We start from the raw sequence: 18,128 nt of genomic DNA, 5'->3' as shown, positions 1-18,128 counted from the left end.
TTTGTAGAACAAAGCATTTCCAGTCACAGCGATTGCATACAATGAAATTCGAAAAATATGGTTGGTGTTGGGAATAATTCCATAAAATATTCAATGGAGACAACACCAACTAGCATAGCAGCTCAGCATGGCAAGGCAAAAGTACGAGACGATGCAAACATTGTGTGCTGTGTGGTTAAGTATCCTTAAAGGGGGGAGGGGGCATCACGTGACTCCAGTGAGGAGATGGTGAGACCCAATATCACAACACAAGGGAATGATGAAAAAAAATTGACTGTTGTCAGCCCTGTTGTATGGGGTTGCTTATCTTCCATATATTTATGACTATCTGACAAAAAACAATATTTTTTTGAATTAAGAGGTGACATCATCAACACAATGACTTTCATATTTCTCCAAACATCCCTATCCTGTACTGCTTCTACTCATACCTGCTCCTCTTCTGAAGCCTGCTTACTCAATGAGCAGTTCTCGCTTCAAGAGCAGGTTTTGGGTCGCTGATGACCGCGTGATTCGAAGGTTGTGATCACATTAATAATCGTTGGGCAATTATTTTCTTACATTTGAAACTCAAAATATGCTAAAATTAACTTTTAAGTCAAAACTTTTGTCAGTGATCGAAAAACAGACCGGAATTTACCGAAGATGCTATGATGTCACGTTCTCCGAAAGCTCCGTGAACATTCGGAAACATTTCTTCGTGTTGATGTGAACTTATTCAATAATATTGGTTGACCATGTACCACAAACAAGAGATTTGATTCACGTTTGCTTCTGCTTTTGTGGCGTGGTTTTGGAGTGATGATGAAGCACTGAGTGCTCACAGCACAGTGGCCAGTGTCGGGTGTGTGAGGAGCGTTCTCCTCTGTGTCCTCAACAAGGCTCTCTTCACCCACACCACTCACTGGTCCACATTGATCTCTCACCAACTGCTTAAGAAACATGTGCAAACTATTACACATTAAATATCAGTGCCATCGGAATTGAATTGAAATATAATTTGTAACATATCAGACTGTCCATTTATCAGCACTCACCCTGGCACATGTGAGCTTATCCACAGCACGTCGTCGCTTCTTCCCATCCACCTTGTCAGTATGCTGAGGAGAGTTTCCTCGCTTGAGAGGTGACAGTGTGAGAAGATGAAGCAGGAGCCAGTTGAGGAGGAGAAGACTGAATGGTGGGCACACCGTCATGCTTCAGTCTCACTTGAGCAATTGTTTTGAAACCGAGCTCACTTATTGCGTTGCCTTTCGTAATTCTCGGCTGTGAAATAGTCACCACAAATGACAAGTCTATCCAAAGAGTCCTCTTTACACGTTTTCTTTGGGGGAAAATTCGCTCGTTTTGTTTGTACAAATCTTATCCACTGCCTGCGAATGTTTGATTCCTTCGGGAATCGGTGGGAGTGATTACCCGTTTTCCAGACATTTTTACAAAACATGACGACACACGTACAAGGCATGATGTACAAATATCCAAATAACTTTGTTCCACAATAATTCAAAATAAAAAAGGATAATATAGACAGTTACTAGCTCAAAAAAGCGAAAGAACGACCCGCTGAACTGGACACTTCATCAATGAGCGAGTGAGCGTCCGCTTTGTTTTGGAGAACGTGACGTCACCATCCATATATGGGCACGCGGCTGTTTTTTCAACAGCCTCGAGAAATAACAACTTCGGAGTTAAATTTCATTAATTTTCCCAATAGTTGGGCAACCACAATAGTTTGCATCGAACTATTTAATGCACATATAATCATATTGATAAATTTTCAGAACATGTTTGTTGACCCGCAACCTACTCTTTAATGAAGTCTTCCATTTTGCATTGAATGATCTTTGTTTGATTTCACATGCCAGCAATTTCTTACCAATCATTTGGTTATTTGAACATTCTCTTGCAATCTTTATCTCTGGAAAATCCTTTTTGTCGATTTGCTGATGCCTCCACCCTCTGCCATACCATGTCATCCCGGATCGGCAAGCAGCAGCCTCTTCACTCTCTGCAGATCTGGATAAAATCACATGCTGGTCCAACACATGGAACATGTCTTTCAATCCTGACAAATCTCTCACTCTCACTATGTCTCTCTGAAAGGACCGTCTGGAACCCCCTCTCTCATCGACTTTCTCAACAATCTTCTTGAAGACGTCCTTGCATTCAAGCTTCTGGTTCTCACTATCTGCCATGATCTTTCCTTGGAAAGCCACATTTCCAAGCTGGCTTCCAAAGCCAGTCACTGACTGGGCATCCTCCGTTGTGCAAAGTCCTTCCTTGGCACACCTGAGCTCCTGACCACATACAAAGCTTTCATCTGTAGCCTGATAGAGTACTGCTCTCCCCTCTGGGCTGGTGCGCCAGCCTCTCACCTTTCTTGGCTTCATACTGTGGAAGCCAAGGCATTTAGGATCATTGATATCTCCTGCGATGAGGCTGAGTCTTTGGGTCTCTCACTCTCTCACCGCAGGCAGGTTCACCACCATCTCTTGTCTTCCCCATCAAAATCCTTGATCTTTTCTAATCCCGTTAATCCACCAAAAACCCACCTCTTTCAAATTCCCTGCTTTCCTTCCTGAAAGTCCCTGTCGTGTAAGGACCTGAAAGTCTCTGTAGTGTCCATCTTGTTTAACCTGTGTGCCCCGCCCCATCCCTTTCCTTTCTGCAGACATTCCTCATGTCTCTGTTCCCCATTGTTTTGTCCTTCCCTCTCCCACCCCTCTTGTCCCCTGCTCCTCTTGTTGTACATTCTGTGTTTTAGCTCTCATACGAGCCTCAATATTGTACACAAAAAAACAGTTATGTATTTGAATGCTTCATCAATGAACAACTTCTCAACCATCTGGAGGACAATGAACTTCTCACTGACTGCCAGTATGGCTTTCACCATTCTCGCTCTGCTGGTAATCTGCTATCCTTAATTACAGATCATTTCAACAGGGCATTGGAGCTGAAGGGTGAAGCTTGATTAGTTGCTTTGTTTATCTCAAAAGCCTTTGATAAAGTGTGGCACAAGGGTCTGCTCCACAAGCTTCAGTCGTATGGTATATCTGGAGTGATGCATTCAATCATTTAGACTTTTCACAGATGAAGGTGGAACTTGAGGGTCAATCTTCTCCCACCTGCTCCATCAATTCTGGTGTTCCACAGGGCTCTGTGCATGGTCCCACTCTGTTCCTTGTTTATATCAATGATCTTCCTGAAAATGTTCTGTCTCAGTTAGCCATGCATGCTGATGACTCCTCACTTTACTGTAAATCTTCTGATTCACTTAATACTACTCGTAATGAGGTTGGAGTTTCACTGGACAATGATATGGAGAATGTGTTGAAGTGGAGGTATGACTGGCTGGTAACCTTCAATGCAAAGAAAACTAAATTATTGTCCATGTCTCACTCCAGAAACAGGTCTTTCCCTTCTGTGCACATGGGGTCTTCAACCTTAACAGAATTGCCTGAGCTTCAGCTTCTTGGTCTGGACATCTCTAACCTCTATTAAGACAAGTACATTTCTGGTATTGCTTAGAGTTCTTCCAAGTGAGTTTGTTGTCTTTATCAAGCGTGGAGGTACTTCCCTCCTGATGCTGTTTTCTACCTGTGTAAGTCAACTATACATCCCCACATGGAGAACTGTTGCTACATTTAGGCTGGAGCACCAGCCTGCCACTTATCTTTACTTGATAGGCTCCAGAAATGCATAGTGAACTTGGTTGGTGCAGAGATTGGTTCAACTCTTAAACCGCTCTCTCACCATAGGTCAGTTGCTACTCTGTCTGTTCCACAGATATTTTCATGGCAAATGCTCTGCTGGACTTTCTGACTTCGTTCCTCCTGTACGAGTGTTTGGATTCAAGACTCGGTTTGTCATCTCTGCACACCCATGTACTAGCTGATCCAAAGTGCAGAACGAAAGACTATGCATATAGTTTTATCCCTCATACTGTCTTGCTTTGGAATTCACTTCCTGTAATGTGCTTCCCATTATCCTATGATCTACCCAGCTTTAAGAGGAATGTCATTTCATACTTCTTACATCTTAAAGGTTACATGGAATTTCACCTGACTTCTGCTACTTCCTGTGTGTTGGATGTTTTTTTAGTATTTTTCTCTTTCTTTTATTTTGTTTTGCTTTATCCCTATCTTTATCTCACAATCTCTTAGCCCCTTACCTCGAGTGGCTTTATGCTTTGGGGTGATTCCCATTAAAAAAAGCCGAGATTTGTGAAGTGCTGCAGAGACTGGTGTCCTTCCGGCAGGTTCTTCCACCTCAGCCAAGGAACTCTGTCGTTGTTTCTGAGTGGTCATTGGGTTCTTGTTCAGCTCACTGACCAAGGTCCGTCTTTCCCAGTTGCTCAGTTTGGTCGGATGGCCAGCTCTAGGAAGAGTCTGGGTAGTTCTATATTCTTTCAATCTCATAATGATGGAATTCACCATGCTCTTGGGAACTTTTAACTCTCTAGAAATTGTTTGATACCCTTCCCAAGATCTATAACTCCTCACACTTCTACGGACAGTTCCTGAGACATCATGGTGGAGTTTCTGCTCTGACATGCAGTGTCAACTATAGGACCTTATATAGAAAGGTGTGTTTCTTTCTAAATCATGTCCAATCAATTGAGTTGGCCACAGGTAAACTCCAATCAAGTTGTGGAGACATCTCAAGGATGATCAAAGGAAATTTACGAAGTCGGCCATTTTGAACGACTTAAAGTCATGTGACTGGAACGAGCTTTGCAATTCATGTTACCAGTCAGGAGAGGACGTTGCTGGAAAATTTTCAGTCGGATCGGCCCTGCGGTTTGGCTAGAGAAGTTGAAAAAGGAAACAGATGAATGGACAGTGCACGATGACAATAAAATATCTGGAAGTTAAATTCCAGATAAGCTGAAAATGCTGCACAGGCCTGGTTGCCTATAATTATGCAAGCATGGCTGCAAGAGATCTCAGTGACTTTGAAAAGGGTTATTGTTGGGGTGCGTTTGGAAGGAGCTTCAGTGACAAAGACAGCTCAAATTGCTGATGTTTCACGAGCAATGGTGTCGAAGGTGATGTCTGCACGGAACTCCGAGGGAAAGACATCATCTGCAAAGGGCGGAAGCACATACTCCAGGATCGTGATATCCATGCATTAATTCGAAGTTCAAGACTCCAAACCATGAGTGGTGAAAGTGAAATTGTGCAGCAAGGGTTGTATGGGACTCGGTACCGGTGCTTTCACCACTCATGGTTTGTCAGACACATCGACTTGCATTCCACATACAAAGCACGACACAATAAATTACAAGGTCAACAAAAAGCGGCAGAATAATTTGAATGCAGGGAGCCCTGTGATTGGCAAGGACTTGGACCAATCTCTGACTCAAACTGTCCCCAACGGAACTGAACGGCATCACCACCACACTGCTCTTAACACCTCTGAGGAGGAGAACTAGCACGTTTTCAAAATGTCAGGCTTTAATAAAGACTATATATGTGAATGAATGAATGAGTATGTGTGTGTGTGTGTGTGTGTGTGTGTGTGTGTGTGTGTGTGTGTGTGTGTGTGTGTGTGTGTGTGTGTGTGTGTGTGTGTGTGTCAGTCAGTGTGTCTCCTCCATTACTCCAAAACCATGAAACCTAGCATGCATATGAAGAAAACTCCAAGGAAGTGCATGACTGAAAATTGGTTGTTTGGGTTAATGAAAACATCCCTTTTGAAGACAATTAACTTCCATATTTAATAATATCCTTTATCAGGTACATCCTCGGTCATTGCTCTCTCTCTGCGGTCTTAAGGGGTATCCTAGGTAACCTTACTGGGGTCTAAAGGCGCCATGTTTTTTGGCCTGCTCAACCATGATTTGACTTGAAAGAAGCCGCAATGATTTATTAACGATGGTCTTTTTTTTCACTTTCCTCAACTATGTTATCAAATGCCTGTTCATCATTGCTACAAATCGCTGCATACATCGCTTTTGTAAGTGCTATAGTTTTCAAATTAAGAGCATGGAGCAATTTCATCCATTAAATGATGCAATTTTCCACGATCGACTCTCACGGACTAATTAAAGTATATCATTGAAATATTATTTTGGCTCTAAGGATCAGATATGATCCGGACGAAATAAGTGTCGAATATTGGAGTGAAATCTGATTACTCAAAGAAATAATGAGTCCTATAACTAAGCCTATATACTTATTTACTTTAAGCAAGGAAGGTTGTGGTCCCTCAGTCTCCATAGATACACAAGAAAATGTGAACTTTCCAAAGCATTACACTTATCTTTTTCTACACTTCGGAGAATTATATTGAGTGTACAAATGATTTAGGAATGTGCCAAAATTAACCAGCTTCATTGAGCAATACGATTTAATGCATTCACTGCTTGATATCGTGCCCTGCCCCCAGAGGGACTGTTTATCCATCGCGTCTGCCAGATCTGTGTCTATTTCCGGAGGTTTTGTGAGCAGCTCTAAAGGGAATTAAAAGCAAGTCTGGTGAAAAAAGGACCTTTTAAAATAAAGTTATAACGTTTCTGTAGACCACGAACCGATGTTTCACGTGACGCATGCACAGACATGTTGGGAACATGGCAGATTATGTGCAATGTTTATTTCACGGGTGATTCAACTTTGCTATGTCTCCAGGGTTGTTCGACATCACACAGCTACTCTTTTGTGGATGAGGTCAATATTTGAACGAATTAATTGAATTTCTTTAACAGCTGTGAGCGCGGTGAAGACCGTCTTTAAAGTTAAAGGGATCTTATATCGTATGCAGTCATAGCCTGGCCAGCCGTCCCTTATCAACTACTTCATTGGAGTGCTTGCTTGAGTGCTTAAGCCACTTGCCAAGCACCCTTCAGTCAATGGCGGTACTGCGCTATGTCATTCTGAACGAGTGGTTCGTGCTCCATCATCCTGAGTGAGTGCTTTGTTCTCTGTCATCCTGGGTGAGTGGTTCGTGCTCTGTCATCCTGAGCAAGTGGTTTGTGCTCAATCATCCTGAGTGAGTGGTTCGTGCACCATCATCCTGAGCGAGTGGTTCGTGCTCCATCATTCTGAGCGAGTGCTTTGTTCTCTGTCATCCTGGGTGAGTGGTTCATGCTCTGTCATCCTGAGCAAGTGGTTTGTGCTCCATCATCCTGAGCGAGTGGTTAGTGCACCATTATCCTGAGCGAGTGGTTCTTGTTCGTCATCCTGAACGAGTGATTCGTGCCCCATCATTCTGAGTGAGTGCTTTGTTCTCTGTCATCCTGGGTGAGTGGTTTGTGCTCCGTCATCCTGAGCAAGTGGTTTGTGCACCATCGTCCTGAGCGAGTGGTTTGTGCACCATCATCCTGAGAAAGTGGTTTGTGCACCATCATCCTGAGCAAGTGGTTCATGCTCCGGCATGCTGAGCGAGTGGTTCATGTTCTGTAATCCTGAACGAGTGATTCGTGCCCCATCATCCTGAGTGAGTGCTTCATTCTCTGTCATCTTGGGTGAGTGGTTTGTGCTCCGTCATCCTGAGCAAGTGGTTTGTGCACCATCATCCTGAGCAAGTGGTTTGTGCTCCATCATCCTGAGCAAGTGGTTCGTGCACCATCATCCTGAGCGAGTGGTTCATGCTCCGTCATGCTGAGCGAGTGTTTCATGTTCCGTCATCCTGAATGAGTGATTCGTGCCCCCATCATCCTGAGCGAGTGCTTCGTTCTCTGTCATCCTGGGTGAGTGGTTCGTGCTCCGTTATCCTGAGCAAGTGGTTTGTGCATCATCGTCCTGAGCGAGTGGTTTGTGCACCATCATCCTGAGCAAGTGGTTTGTGCACCATCATCCTGAGCGAGTGGTTCATGCACCATCATCTTGAGCATGTGGTTCATGCTCCGTCATGCTGAGCGAGTGGTTCATGTTCCGTCATCCTGAATGAGTAATTCGTGCCCTATCATCCTGTGCAAGTGCTTCGTTCTCTATCATCCTGGGTGAGTGGTTCGTGCTCCGTCATCCTGAGCAAGTGGTTTGTGCACCATCGTCCTGAGCGAGTGGTTTGTGCACCATCATCCTGAGCGAGTGGTTCCTGAACGAGTGGTTCGTGCTCCGTCATGCTGAGCGCGTGGTTTGTGCTCCATCATTCTGAGTAAGTTGTTGTGAAATAACACCCGATTTCTGAGCCGTTTTCCGTATTAACATGTTTTCTAAATTTCCTAGCAAAAAATTTTTTCCACCCGTTTTTCAAAAAAAAAATTTGTTTTTTAAACGCAGCTGTTTTAAAGATTAGTGTTTGTGAACATATCCCTGAAGCATCGATGTAAATGCAACGTTGTTTTCAGTGAAAGCTATTCAAGGCTTTTGGGTTGTATTGTTACGAATATGGAAGCCTTGTGCACACAGACATACAGCCGTCCCCGTGGCTTAGTTATTTCGATAAGTGTGTGTGTTTCTAATTTGGGCCCCCTGCCTCTGTCTAATGGGAATTACATACATGCGCTGCGAAGTTATTTTGATAGTTAGGATTTTTATAACAACCACAACACCGACGACATCTGCCTTCAGTTCCCCCCACCATCCTACACCGACGCCATTGCTTACATGCGTGTCAGCATGTACGTGGGTGGAGTTCACGAGGACCTGGTGTCGCTCTCGCCCAATGAGGGAGATGCGAGTGAGTTCCCCGACGGTCGACCAATAGGCGCAGGCCACGCACGAGGAACCGCACCCGAGAAGACGACGAAGGAACAGAGAACAAACAATCTGCGCCCTGTCTTCTCGAGCGCGTGTTCTGGTTTGCTTTACATCTCGGCGCTGGTCTGAGCACATCTCGTCGGTGGCGCTGGTCTGAGGACATCTCGCCGCTGGCACTGGTCTGAGCACATCTCGTCGCTGGTCTGTGTCTGGCCGTCCTGGTCCGTCTTCTGGCGACCGGAGCTCAGGGAGGGGGGTGGACGCCCAGCCGCGCGTTCGCGGCCAGGTAGCCTGCCACGTTCTCGTCCCTCAGCTCGACTTCCCTCCGAGCCGAAGGGATAATAAAGACCATTTTGGGTCCGTTTCTTTTGGGTGTGCATCTGTCTGTGGGCCCATCTTTAAGTAGGAACTGTTAAGTGCTTTTTGCCTTGTACATACTGCATTTCTTATAGTCAGATAACTCTGCCCTTTATCTGTTCCTTCCCCACCTATTGTAAATAAATACCCATTTGTTGAATGTATCAGCTCGTTGCTGTGTTTTCTTCATTGGTTTAACACGGTGCATGTTGGGGAATTAAAAAAGGCCGTTGTTGCCGTAGTTGTGTGCATTTGGACCGACGGGACCTCGGTAACCATCTGCTCGGGTTACACGCGGGTCGAGCACGGAAACGACTCGTCCCGTTCGAGCTCCGTCGAGGGTGTGAATAGTCGTTAGTTCACCACGTGGGCCTCTAGGTATTTTAAAGTTTGGCAAATAACCCTGTACCGTGGTTGATTTATTGACGATTCACGGTCCTGTAAGGGACCCGTACCCTCGGAGTTAACCGAGGGTGACGATCTAGATTCCGGGTGTTCGGTGGAGCCGACTCTACAGCTCCATCTAGTGGTCACCGATACCCGGTCCACAACAGTATACAGTGCATCCCGTCATCGGTGATGACACTGACTCCAACCTGCCGATTCTCGAAAAATTGCCGATATCGGCCGAGCGTGTGTGTGTGTGTGTGTGTGTGTGTGTGTGTGTGTGTGTGTGTGTGTGTGTGTGTGTGTGTGTGTGTGTGTGTGTGTGTGTGTGTGTGTGTGTGTGTGTGTGTTAATAAAGTATAACATTTACTCTCTGCTAACTCCCATACCTCCACCTCTCTCTCTCTCTCTCTCTCTCTCTCTCTCTCTCTCTCTCTCTCTCTCTCTCTCTCTCTCTCTCTCTCTCTCTCTCTCTCTCTCTCTCTCTCTCTCTCTCTCTCTCTCTCTCTCTCTCTCTCTGTCCCTCTCCCCTCTCTCTCCCCTCTCTCTCCCCTCTCTCTCCCCTCTCTCTCCCCTCTCTCTCCCCTCTCTCTCCCCTCTCTCTCCCTCTCTCTCCCCTCTCTCTCCCCTCTCTCTCCCCTCTCTCTCCCTCTCTCTCCCCCCTCTCTCTCCCCCCTCTCTCTCCCCCTCTCTCTCCCCCTCTCTCTCCCTCTCTCTCCCCCTCTCTCTCCCCCTCTCTCTCCCCTCTCTCTCCCCCTCTCTCTCCCCCCTCTCTCTCCCCCTCTCTTTGTCCCATCCTCTCTTTGTCCCATCCTTGCTTTACCCCCTCCCAATATAGTGCAGCACCCTCCTCCCACACCTCTCTTGCTCTCCCCTCCTCTCTCTCTCTCTCTCTCTCTCTCTCTCTCTCTCTCTCTCTCTCTCTCTCTCTCTCTCTCTCTCTCTCTCTCTCTCTCTCTCTCTCTCTCTCTCTCTATCTCTCCCCCCTCCCCGCTCTCTGTCTCTGGAGGTGTCCGGGTGGTGTTTGTCTCCGGGCGAGTCCGGACGGTATTTATGTGTTTGTCTTGCGTTATTCAGATTACCTGGATCAGGTGCAGCCGAGCGGAGCTGCCAAGTACATTCTGGCTATGAAACAGATTCTTGAGGAATAACGTCCCGGCTAAGCTAGGGTACGGTCCATGTTAGACCAATGAAGGAAAACACAAGCACAAGCTGGGAACATTTCTAACAACACATTTATTTAAACCAGAATGTGAGGAAAGTTACCTGGCACAGTAAATGGGTTTATTTCAATGTACAGCAAGGAAAGCAAGGAATTTGGAGGTGCGGCAAAATGCAAACAATGTTACAGGAAGAGACAGTGCAGTTATCACGTTCGTTCTTCCACAATTTTAACTTTAGCCACGACAGGCGCCATCACTCACTCACTCACACACACACACACACTGAAAGAAAATTAGATAGCCCAAAGAGATTAGATAGCTCAATACCTGGGCTGGCGGCCGGAAGACCAGCACAGCCCAGAACGTTTAGGAAAGGGGAGCAGGACAAATACTGAGGGTGTCTCAGGTGGAGAAGTGTGAAGTGTGAGTGTAATGCAATGTGGGGAATGCGGCATCGTGCAAGAGGAAAAATAAAAGGTGCAGGTCAGTTTGGTTCGCTCTTTTAGTTCGCTCTTGGGTCTTGCCCTGAAAAGAACAGTCGGTCGGGCTTTGCCCATGTTGATTGCTCTTTTCGCTTCCACAGTAGACAAGAGAGAGATGGTAGAAGAAAGATGCGTGAGAAGAGACACCCTATCCTATTTGTGTAAGAATCTGTATGTGTAAGTGTCTATTTAATCTAATGAGTGTCAATTGGAATGGAGCAGCCCCGGGCTTGAAGTTGCAACGCGTGACCCCATGCTTGGTCACGTGGTGCCCCTCGTTCTACGCCGCCTGTCTCCCTGGCGAAGTCCGATGACTGACAAGTGCTGCCCCAGCTCATCCTCTCCCTGTCCCCAGTGATTGCCAACGACAAACTGCTTTCCGATCTCCAATCTGCTCTTCTTTGCTCTCCGATCAGCTCTGCTTTGCCCAGAACTGTTCTTTTTATGAGTCCCGGATGAGGGGAGGAGCCAAAAATCGGATCAAACGGGGCTATTTGCGAAATCACTCTTCCCCATTGGTCCATAGCGTTTGAAGTTACGCCCCGCCAGGCCCCGAATGAGAAAAATAGCTCAGTCGCTCGCTGACCTGGTCATGCGTTGGAGCTCCAAGTTTAACATGGGCCATGGTTTTTGGAAGCGCTCTCTGGCCTGAAACGCGTGCACTGGCCGCCATTCAAACGTGGGATTTTAGAGAAATCCCTGCACCAACTGTAGGTCTTAAAAGAGCTCCAGCGCACATTCGCACTTCGAATTATGCCCCAAAATAACCCGACCTACATCTCCGTGTCTCCCGATGCTCCGTGCCCTCCTCCATGATGACCATGTGGTAGTTGCTGCGGTTGTAGAGTAGTGCGAACATGTGGCATTTGTAGTGAGAGAGGATTGTAATGTGACGGCGGGAAGAGGTTGAAGTTCCTTGAAATGAAATTATGAATAACTAGTGTGTGCCCGAACGTGCGTGGCCGTACGTGCAAAAAAAAAACAAACAAACAAAAAAAAAACACTTTCAAACCACGAGCCAGAAACAACAGCCACACAGGCCGTTCCTTCGCTCTCGCATGTCCGTACGTGCGTGGCCGTACGTGCGTGGCCGTACGTGAGTGGCCGTACGTGCAACCCTCCCCCCCCCCCAAAAAAAAACTTTCAAACAACCACACAGGCCATTCCTTCGCTCTCGTAAACTACGACTGGATTGGGGCATTGTGTTTATCTATAAATGCACATAAGAAATCGAGAAATTATTAGAATACAGTAAGTCATCACTTTCCGGAAGTGGTGCGTGCCCATACGGAATGTTCACATGCATTCCACGAATTATCGCTTGCATTGAAGTAACAACTGCTGTGATACTTACACACACAGAGTTAATTGAAATCCAAATTAAAATCAAGTTTACCTCCCTGTCTTTGCTTGCCATGACATTCGCTGCCATTGACCATTGCCACTCCTACGCCACGGTAACTAAGGCACCGATCCCCATCGTAACAGGCACGGCACATGACGTCATCGTCAGCCGGCCGCGCACCGGCCTACGCAGCCACGCCTACGCAGCAACATGTCTTGTCATTGGTTGGTAAATAAATGGCCATGACTTGGGAAACACTTGTCCGATTAAAAGAAAACCTTGAAAAGGCACATGCTCAGGTTCCCAGCAATATTGCTGGCAAGTTTCAATTTGATCGGACCAGTGGTTGTCAAGAAACAGCGGTCACACACACACACACACACACACACACACACACACACACACACACACACACACACACACACACACACACACACACACACACACACACACACACACACACACACACACACACACACACACATTGGTGGAATTATAGATAGATGGTCGCATTTGCAGTGGGAATATGAAAGTGTGGGTTGATGCGGGGATTTTTCGTAGTCGTATGAAGTGCTTGTAGTGAGTGTAGTGTAGTTTGGTGAGCGGAATGAAGGGCTGAGGCGAAATGGTGGTTAAGAATTGGCATGCAATTTTGAATGACAAGTTTGCATGGTACTGCAAAGCATCCGCATTCCTTTCGTCGTTGTTGGGCAGTGTGCGTGCTTGCTTGCTTGTTTCATGTGAAAGGAAGGGGTGTAGAAGAAAAAGAGTAGAAGAACTTTGTGGTTTAAAGGTTAAAGGGCGACAAGAGACATTTGAAGTTCAAAGTCGAACTGAAAGAGTCCTACGCAACGCATATTTCCCCTTTACCTACGAGACATATGGAAGGGACTAACAAATACACATAGTATTGAAATCACTGCCTTGGGATCGCTGTCTTTTGTGTGCCATTGCCTTGGAGGCATGCTGTTTTACAGAACCACAACTATATATACATATTGTATATATATATATATATATATATATATATATATATATATATATATATATATATATATATATATATATATATATATATATATATATATTGTTACGGTTAAGCCTGGTATTGGCTTAGTGGTTAGGGTGGTGGCTTGGGATCCCAGGGTCCTGAGTTCAAGCCCCATTGGCTGCTGAATTAAAACCAGGGGGTTGACTCAGCCTGTCATCCTTCCGAGGTCGGAGAAATGAGTACCAGTGTCCTGGTCCCGGTGTATGCCCCAGTTAGAATAGGTGTACCATATCCCTGTGTGTCGTAAGAGATGACCAGGGTTGGTGTCAGGAAGGGCATCCGGCCATAAAACATTGCCTCAAGAAAAAGCCCAACCCCTGCACAGCAGGGAAAAATGGATGTAAAAACGGTCATATTATTATATTTATATTGTTACGGTTGAAGAAATTCGCAAACCACCATTCAGGTCCCATAGGTGAGATATCTCTGTAAGTACATGTGTAGTTAGCACCAAACCCGTTGTTTAGAGGGAATAAATGTGATTCATTCGGGCTGCGACCCTTTAAGATAGCCGTTTTTCTGTTCTATCTTTATTTTGAACCAACCACGTCTCAACCGCCATCACACAACAACCACCAACCACAACGCCGCTTCACAACAACAACAACGCCAACAGCCACGACCTTTACCTTCACAACTCGCTCCTGCAAACATCGCATCACCGCCATTCCAAACGTCACCATGGCCATGGACCACCACTTTAAACCCTCCACCACCTTCGCCTCTCCTTCTGCGGCCATTCCCGCACCGCTTGTGGGCACCGAGCATCAGGCTGTCCTGGCCTCGTGCGGGACGCGCGCCGAGCCGCGGGTGCAAAGTGCGGCCTTTCCGAGGAGAATTCGGATCAGGAATGATACACGCCCACTTCTGATCCGTCCAATCAGCAAGGGCGGGGCGGTTTGGCCCCGCCTCCAGGCGCGTCGGAGTAGAATCGGGATATGCAAATTTGAGGATCAGGGGAGACTCACGCCCCTTTTTCTCCGTCCAATGGGCGAGCGTGGCTCCACCCCCGAGCTCGTTCTGATCCAGAAATTTGCATGTGGGTTCTCCTGCCGGACTATAAAGCGCCGAGCGCGGGGCGAATTTAGTCAGTTTGAGTCAAGTTTAGTTTTGGAGAGCAGAGTGTGGCAGCGGCAGAGTGTGGCAGCAGAAGTCAGTTGGAGAAGAGTCAAGGCGAGTTGGAGAAGAGTCAAGGCGAGTTGGAGAAGAGTCAAGGCGAGTTTGAGAAGAGTCAAGGCGAGTTTGAAAGGGTCAGTTTTTGGAGAGGGGAGTGTGGCAGCAGCGGAGTGTGGCAGTCAAGTCGGGTCTGGAGGAGAGTCAGTCTGTCGGAGGTCGGAGTCTGTCGGGGTTTGGAGTCTGTCAGGGAGCTGCAGAGAGAGGAAGCCTGGAGCCTGGAGCGTGGTCGAGGTGATTTGCTGCAGTCGGCTGAGGAGAATTGCGGAGGGGACCGGATAGCTTGGGTCCGAGGCAAGGAAGACGACGGTCGGCGACGAGGTTGCGGTGGAATCGCTCGTCACGGGACCCAAGCAAGCCAGCTATACTCTTTCCCCAGAGCATCAACAATTCCCCCTTTCCCCCGCGCTGAGATAGTGCGAAAAGGGGGCCCCGTTCCCACCCCACTCCAAGCAGTGCCAACGAATCCTGCGAAGGAGCACGAAGTTGGGGCACCGCCGCGCTGCCACATTTGCGGCTCATCACGAAGACGCGGGTAGGACCCACCCGGTCTCGCGGACCTGACCGCTCCTTCAGGTCCCGCGCAAATATTGGCCCACAGGCCCCGTCTGCCCCCTTGTCTTTGAGGGTGGCCCTTTTCTTTTGCCTTTGAGTAAATGTGTTGTTGGCGCCGTCTGTAAAGTAAAACTGTGTAAGTGTTGCCGTGTGTACGCGTAGTCGGTTGTAGATCTGCATTGTTGTTTTTGTTTTAGTTGCTTTATAGTGCATTCTGATGACTGTTTGACTATATGTGTGCTCTCCGTGTGCCGCGGAATAAATGTGCATCATGTTGAACTGTTTTCCCGTTTCGCTTCGTCTTTTCTTTAATTGAATCTCCATCTTGCTTCACGTAACGGGTTCGTCGTGGGCTTAATACGCCCGATAATTAATCGGAACCGTCGAGGCCGACGATAACACCGCTCGGTTATCCCGATAGCACGGAACGGATCCCTTAAGCGGCCCGTGTCCAGAGTCGACCTGCGGCGAGGTGCAATCGCCCGGTCTACCATCCGCGTGGGTACTTAGGTAGGTCGAGTTTGGCGAACAACCCTATCCCACGCGGGTGGCCGATTGGCACGATCGTGGTGAGGCCGAAAGGCCCACCCGTGACTAGCTCCCGGCGTTAGTCCGAGAGGGTCACGACAGAATTGTCCGTCCGGTGGGCGAAGTGCTGCGATTCGAGTCACGTGGCCGTTCGCACGCCGGCGGGCGCAAATTCGCAACAATACATATATATATATATATATATATATATATATATATATATATATATATATATATATATGTTGTTGTTCGTCTTTCGGCTGCTCCCGTTAGGGGTCGCCACAGCGGATCATCCGTTATGATCCGCATACTGATTTGGCACAGGTTTTACGCCGGATGCCCTTCCTGACGCAACCCTGGTCGCCTCTTACGACACAGGGATAAGGATTGGGTTTCGCCATGATTCCGGGCTGCCCAACACACTCTCATCGTGCGGTCCAGCACAGAGCTCCCGTCCTCAAGCGATCCTCCAGCCCAAGCCTCCGAGTAGCCGGATTACAGGCGCACGCCACTACGCCCGGTATATATATATATATATATATATATATATATATATATATATATATATATATATATATATATATATATATATATATATATATATATATATATATATGTATGTATATATATATATATATATATATATATATATATATATATATATATATATATATATATATATATATATATATGTATATATATATATATATATATATATATATATATATGTATATATACAGGTGTGGAAGAAATTAAGAGACCACTGCAAAATTATCCGTTTTTCTGGTTTAACTATTTATAGGTATGTGTTTGAGTAAAATGAACATTTTTGTTTTATTCTATAAACTACTGACATTTCTCCCAAATTCCGAATAAAAATATTGTCATTTCGAGAATTCATTTGCAGAAAATCACAACTGGTCAAAATAACAACAAAGATTCAGTGTTTTCAGGACTCAAATAATATTATAAACAAAACAAGTTCATATTCATTTTTAAACAACACAATACTAATGTTTTAACTTAGGAAGAGTTCAGAAATCAATATTTTGTGGAATAACCCTGATTTTCAATCACAGCTTTCATGCGTCTTGGCATGCTCTCCACCAGTCTTTCACATTGTTGTTGAGTGACTTTATGCCACTCCTGGCACAAAAATTCAAGCAGCTCGGCTTTGTTTGATGGCTTGTGGCCATCCATCTTCCTCTTGATCACATTCCAGAGGTTTTCAATGGGGTTCAGGTCTGGAGATTGGGCTGGCCATGACAGGGTCTTGATCTGATGGTCCTCCATCCACACCTTGATTGACCTGGCTGTGTGGCATGGAGCATTGTCCTGCTGGAAAAACCAATCCTCAGAGTTGGGGAACATTGTCAGAGCAGAAGGAAGCAAGTGTTCTTCCCGGACAACCTTGCACGTGGCTTGATTCATGAGTCCTTCACAAAGACAATTCTGCCCGATTCCAGCCTTGCTGAAACACCCCCAGATCATCACCGATCCTCCACCAAATTTCACAGTGGGTGTGAGACACTGTGGCTTCTAGGCCTCTCCAGGTCTCCGTCTAACCATTAGACGACCAGGTGTTGGGCAAAGCTGAAAATTGGACTCATCAGCGAAGATGACCTTACTCCAGTCCTCTACGGTCCAATCCTTATGGTCTTTTGCAAACCACAGCCTGGCTCTTATTTGCTTCTCATTGATGAAGGGCTTTTTTCTAGCTTTGCACGACTTCAGCCCTGCCCCCAGGAGCCTGTTTCGAACCGTCCTTGCCGTGCACTTCACCCCAGCTGCCGTTTGCCATTCTTTTTGTAGGTCACTTGATGTCATCCTACAGATGTTGACTGACATTCGAATGAGTTGGCGGTCATCCCGTTCAGTGGAAAGTCGTTTTCACCCTCTGCCAGTCTGTAGCTTTGTTGTCCCCAATGTCTGCTGCTTGACCTTGTTCTTATGAACCGCCGTCTTTGAAATTTTAAGGATGGAAGCAATGTGATGCTCACTGTATCCCTCTGCCAGTAAAACCAGAATTGAACCCTTCTTTTCCTCACTCAAAACTTTTCTTTTCAACTCTTTTGCCATGGTCAATAGTTATTTTTTTGATTCCAATTACTTTTCAGGTACTACGAGCACTGTTTTTGCCATCCAGCTGGTCCTATTGCAAGAAGATAGTGATGACCACAGCAGTGGTTTTTGTACTTTTCCTTGTTAAATAAGATTCTGTTCAGGTGATCACCTAATCACTACCTCACCAAGTAGAATGAGGTGTGCCTGTGTTGGAATTCAACAGACACTGGAATGGAATGGCTGCCATAGGAGTGGATGGTCAATACATGTGGAGATGCTGATTTAAATTTTTTTTGGAGTGGTCTCTTATTTTTTTCCAGAGATATATATATATATATATATATATATATATATATATATATATATATATATATATATATA

The 18,128-nt window shown here is 46.1% G+C and overlaps 1 protein-coding gene across 7 annotated transcripts in view; it reads left to right on the top strand.

Annotated features, from left to right (window-relative positions):
- The window catches only part of LOC147026683 (regulator of G protein signaling protein-like), a 171,864-nt gene that overhangs the window by 76,936 nt on the left and 76,800 nt on the right, over nt 1-18,128 (top strand). The window lies entirely within an intron of this gene.

The sequence above is a fragment of the Eptatretus burgeri genome, chromosome 5 (assembly GCF_056783735.1).
Source record: "Eptatretus burgeri isolate ZD-2024b chromosome 5, Ebu_testis_v1, whole genome shotgun sequence".
Lineage (NCBI taxonomy): Eukaryota > Metazoa > Chordata > Myxini > Myxiniformes > Myxinidae > Eptatretus > Eptatretus burgeri.
Note: the sequence above shows the minus strand (reverse complement) of the source record. Positions and strands in the feature narration are given on the sequence as shown.